This window comes from Episyrphus balteatus, chromosome 4 (genome assembly GCF_945859705.1).
Source record: "Episyrphus balteatus chromosome 4, idEpiBalt1.1, whole genome shotgun sequence".
NCBI classification, from domain to species: domain Eukaryota; kingdom Metazoa; phylum Arthropoda; class Insecta; order Diptera; family Syrphidae; genus Episyrphus; species Episyrphus balteatus.
In genome coordinates, this window is record NC_079137.1 from 10,135,881 (window position 1) to 10,141,915 (window position 6,035).

At 27.0% G+C, this 6,035-nt stretch overlaps 1 non-coding gene across 1 annotated transcript; it reads left to right on the forward strand.

Moving 5' to 3' along the window:
• The first annotated feature begins 5,743 nt into the window (after nucleotides 1-5,743).
• On the forward strand, nucleotides 5,744-5,816 carry Trnav-uac (transfer RNA valine (anticodon UAC)). Its single transcript has one exon. It is a non-coding gene; the product is annotated as a tRNA-Val (tRNA).
• Nucleotides 5,817-6,035: the final 219 nt, after the last annotated feature.

Below are 6,035 nucleotides of genomic sequence, written 5' to 3' on the forward strand. Positions count from 1 at the left end.
GCATTATTTCTTAAAGAATTTTCGAGCACAAAAATTGTCTTGCAAAATCAAAGATGCTGAAGATTATCCACAAGGCTCTGAAAAAGAAATATATCGTTTGGATCAATTTTAACGATTGCCAAGATGTTTTCATTAAAATCTTCTTTTAAGTAAAACGAATAAACTCCAGTTGATAAAATAACTGGAACAGAAAGTAATGTTGAAATATTTTGTATTAACTCTTCATGATCCTGGGATGGTTGGAAAAGGAAAACACTATTAAATTGCTCGACTTTGTTAATATTTTCAATGAAACTGAAGAGCTTGAAGTTGAATTTAGCTTCTGTTTTCAATAATTGACTTGAAAAAATAATGGCAAATAAAGCCACAAAATGTCTGATAGTGTTATCCATGACGAACTATTTAACTTTGATTTCTGAGAATTCGGCTGAAAATACTGACAGCGAAACCAACTAGAATTAATTACAGTATTCTTCATAGTTTCGCACATGCTACGTATACATATTTTCATCATTCGTGTCTCTAAAATGTCCTCACTTTTGTCAATAAACGTGTAACTAATATGTAAAATTTCATTTTAATTTTTATTACAACTTATGACTTCTATAATGACTGTTATAGCAATTATAACGACATGAGGGTGGACCTTTTAAAAATATATATATAAAAACAAATGGATCAATCAAATTAAACTAAAAGCCATTTTGAACTTATTCCTTAATGTACAATATACAATCTATTAGTTTGTAATTTTTTTTTTTTTTTTTTTTTGAGCGAAGGAGGGACAAAAAAAAAGAACTTCAAACCTGGTATTTGTCTGTGTATAATTAATTAATGAATTCATTCCTTACACACATTGTTGATTTATTGAACAAAGTAATATTTGAAAATAACAAACAAAGAATCACATGAATATTCATTAAAAATAATCTATATATACAATTTCAAAATTATTAATACATTTCCATTAGGAAAAACACGAACTTTTCATGCAAAATTAGTTGCTTGTGTCACTTTGCAAAATTTCAACACAACATCTATAAATGTAAACAAAAAAATATACATATACCTTAAATACAAATTTTTGTTTTTATTTTAGAAATTTCTTTTACTATAAACCTAAAATAGGTGTATGGTGTATTTTTAACATGTTTTTTTGAATTATATTCAATTCATCATATTCATCAATCACAATTAACTTAAAATGAATTAATCGTTTTTTACATTTTTATATACATCATGGGAATATTTTTTTTTTTTCTATAATAACAACAAATTTGTAATATTAAACATAAATAATAAAAAAAAAGCATAAGCAACAACAACAACTGAAATAATAAAATATTTGCATACCTTTATAAACAAAAAATTCCTACGAAAAAAAAAAATTAATCAATTTTCTCAATAATCAGAATGATTTTATTTGAATTTAAATAAAATTAATTTGCATAGTTAGTCTTAATTATAAATAACCTACAAACACAGAAAATATCAATATAGTCGGAGAAGTACTGTTAGATTTATTAATTTTTAAGTTTTTTTTTAAAAGGAAAAGCATACTTGCTGTATAGGGCAAGTTTTGGTTTCGTGTCGAAAAAAAGTTTGAGGTTTTAATCAAAACCAACATTACGATGATGGAGAATTCCAAAAAATTGGGTCTCGCAATTCCGTCCGTGCGTCTGTGCGTCAGTTCGTCCATCTGTACACAGTTCCACAGCCTAAACGGGTGGATTTGGTACAGAAGATTTTTATGGAATTCTGAAAATTGTTTTTTTTTTTTTGTTTACAAGATATAAAATCTTGCTTAGAAAGTGTACCTCCCATACAATTTTTTTAATTTATACCAAATAACTCGAAAATGGCTCTAACGATTTTGATTTAAATATTTGTGTGTAGTTTTACACATAAGAGCCAACTTTTGAATACAAAAAATAATTTTTGTACCTGTCATAGAACGTTTTTTTTTTTTTTGGTTTCTGAATATCTCTTACAAAATTAACCGGATTTCAACGAAAATTTTTATACAAAAGCGTTTAGGCAAAAGTAATATTAAAATTTTAGAAAATTTTCAAAAAACGCAGTTTTGGATTTTTAAAAAATATTTCAAAATTTTTTTTTTGAAATATCAATTTTTTGAAAACGGGTTGGTGAAAAATTTTTAAATTTCGTTTTTATGTGTAAATAAATTATTTCTTCAAAATGGCATACCAACTTTTTTTTTTTGAAAAATGTTAGAAATTTTTGATATATAAAAAATTATTAAAAAAAAAAAAAGGCTCTAACGATTTTCGAAAAAATTTTTTTTCTAAAAATACTTTTTTATACAAGAAGTAATAAAATGGCATACTTGGTTTTTTTTTGTAAAACATCATTTAAAAAGGTGTTTCATTTATTATAAAAAACAGATTTTATTTTTTACACTACTTATGAAGTTTCTTGAAAATACCAAATTTTAATTAGTTCCTAATTTTCTTGAATAAAAAGCTTTAATAATAGAGTTACTTTTAGGATAAGAGCAAGTACGTGCGACCCCAGTCGTGCATTTTATTATATTGAAAAATTTTGAAATGTTTTTTAAACTACAATTCACAGTTTTTCTTTACTTTACTTTTTCTTAAAATTGTTTTAAAACTTTCCAAAGTTAAAATTTAATCGATACCTATTTACACCTAATCACATAACTTAGTAGCCTTTCATATCTTAGTGGTTAGTGCATTTTGTGGCAGACTTGATTCAAACCCAAGAGAATCTGGATTTTTTTCACAATAAAGTTTTTTCATGAAAATGCGCTCTTTTTGACAAAGGATAGATCTCAGTTTAGAGAAAAGCTATTCCTGTAGGTATTATAACTATCTGTTTAACACTATTCCGACCTAGATTATTATGTTTCGGTCGCTTGCGAAGCATTTTTTTTTAGTTATTTTACTTTCAAAGCCTTTAGTATGGATGCAATTTGAGTTTAACATTGATTCGGGATATTTTATATTAAAGAAAAAGTTCAGTAGAAAAAATCAGTCTCCTAAGCTACGGAAATGTATCAAATAACACTGGTCAGCAAAATTAAACTGAATTCAGCACACTCAAATTAACTAGAATCGATGTGTCTCCACTCTGTTACAAAATCGAACTATTATAGTGTAATTATTATTTCAGTTTGCTTATAACTTCATTATTTCTAATTTTTTGAAGTCTTAATTTCATTTGCATGTGCAATTTAAAACTCATAGATCTTTTGGATTTTTACTTAACCATTAATACACTTTTTTTTACCTTAAAATTATAAATATCAATATCAAGCACTTTTTAATCTTTCCTATGGTTTAAACGTCAAGTACCAATGGGGACTTGGTAAATTTTATTATTTTATGATGATGAGCTCCCTTAATTTTTGGTAGAAATTCAAATTTCAGGGTTCTTTGGTATAGACATTTGAGAGAGTTTAAAATTCCTGAGATGGTTACTGAAAATACGGTTGAGTGTCAAAATTTCTAAAAAAAAAAAAAAAAATTTGACTGGACACTATCATGTTTCTTGCATTGCATTTTTTTTTTATTTTTTTTTTATTTTTTTTTTTTTTTTCAAAAAAATCTTAGAGCATAGATTCGAACAATTTTGACTTTTGCATTTTTTTTTTAATGATTTCATTAACGATAGATTTAAGAATTAAAGGAAATTCCATCTTGTAGAGTTTCTAAAAAAGCACATTTTCCAAACTTTATAAAAAAGAACCTTTGATAGCAGATTTGGCCTTTCTGATAATCTTTTGTTCCGAAAGCTAAAAAAAGAACTTCGAAGAAGAAAATTTACCAAAGATTTTAAAGAACTTGACAAAAAAAAAATAACGGTATTTATATTTTTTTTCACTACGTCAAACTACTTAAGGCTTATAACAGACTGAATTGAATAATGAACAAATAAAAACATGTTCAATTTACTCCCTTTTTCTTGCATATCGGCAAACTTATTGACGTCGCCTGGTACGAAATCGAGTTAAGCGCCTGTAATAATTGTCAGATTGCTGAGAAACGTTTAAGAAACTTGAATTAACTTAAATACCAAACAAGCTAATTGAATTTAAAACAACTGATTAATGTCTAATGACTTGGATCAAACATAATTTTAAAAATTCAAGAAAAAAATTATTTAAGAATTTTAGCCGAGCACGCAAAACCTCCAAATGAATGTTTATGTTCACAAATAAACTTTTATAATTTATAACTCAAAAATCTCGAGAGATCGCAATTTGCGATTTTCAAAGTCCGTTGTGCACGACTACGACCTCAGAGGTCTGCGTTCGAACCTCAGCTTCCATCACCTAAAAAACATTTTTTTTAGGGGTAATGTCTTTTGCAAGGCACTGGAAAAGCTCCCAAGAGTATCATTGCCATATACTCGGTTGTAAATTCTAGCAAATCTCATGAACAAAAATGGTTGAAAGTTGGAAGTCACTACGCCTTGGTTTCTTCGTGAGTTATCGTGCCACTATTTCTTACACGAAAGTGACAGCTTCATAAAATTGGAATTAGTTTATGTATACAAATTTACTTCCTTTTATCATCGACTAATGTTTTTGTATTGATAACACTGGTCTGCAAAATTTAACTTTTTTTTTTTCTTCTTCGAATAATTTTTTCATATTATGAAAGATTAGACTTTCCTAAATCTAAATCTGGTTTCAGAAAAATTCTATCAGGTACCATTTTTGTAAAAATGATTTTTGAAAAATGTGGGTAGTTTCTAAAAAATCACCCTTTTAGATTCATTTGAACTTGTATAAAATTAAAACTATTTGTCGCATTGAGCTTAAATTTGGAGGACTTATTCTTCATAATTATGACCTAACGATTGACACCAAATATGTTCTTTTACATTCATGTTTACTCATTTTTTAAAATACTGATTGACAAAAAAGCAGATATTTCGAAATCCTTCATTTTTTAGTAAATCCTACATGAACAAAAGCACCTTAATTAAGGAAAATGTAAAATTTCAATGCCCATTATATTTAAAAAGTCAAATATGTAAAGAAAACCATAATAAAATGCTTTAAACAAAATTTTTACGTGTTTTGTAATTTTATATACTATTTTTCTATTTCGAAATATCTTATTTGTAATAAACCATTCGATAAACTGCCTTGTAAAGCTATAGATTTGTTTCAGAAAATCTCTATTGTTTTAGAAAATCTCAAAAAAAAAACTACTATATCTCAAAAACCAGAGCTGACCGAAATTTTTTGAGTTCGGATTCAAAATCAGCATACTAAAGTCCATTAGAAAAAAATACTTTTGTTCTAGGGAGAAAGATATATTAATTTTTAGAGATCAGTTTATTTATGGTAAGATATGACAAACCTACTAAACATATTTAAATTAAGATATCTCGGAGAAGAAAAGAGATATTGAGAAGATTGAAACTGAATTTGAAAGAAAAAAATAAGTTCTTTCATAAACCGTATTAATTTTAATTGAATGAGATTACATTATGCCAAAATATTTCTTCGAAAACAGCAAAAAAAAATGGGTTTTTGAGATTTTCTAACGTGAATATCTAAAAAACGTAACGTGCTAGCTCAATTCTGACTTCGGATTCGGAATCAGCATACAAAAATCCTTTAGAAAAATATAGTTTTATTTGAAGGAGGATTTTTTTGCAGACCAGTGTAATCGTAACTATCCATACAGTTAATAGTTATTCCTGTCTTCATTTCAATGTTACACCACTGACCCATACAATTTCATGTGGTTCCATAGTGTAGCGGTTATCACGTCTGCTTTACACGCAGAAGGTCTCCAGTTCGATCCTGGATGGAACCAGGGTTGTTTTTTTTTTTTATTTATTTTTTTTTTTTTATCTTAAATTTGAGGGAGATGCATTTTTTTTTTTCTTCACAATTTTGGAGAAACCCTTTCCATTCATCAATAACAGAACTAAAGTATAAAAATTTATAGATGATTATCAACCCAAACTCACAGACTACTCTAAAACTTCTGCATTTCCACACGCTTTTATGTTTATTTTTTTGTTTTGTTCCT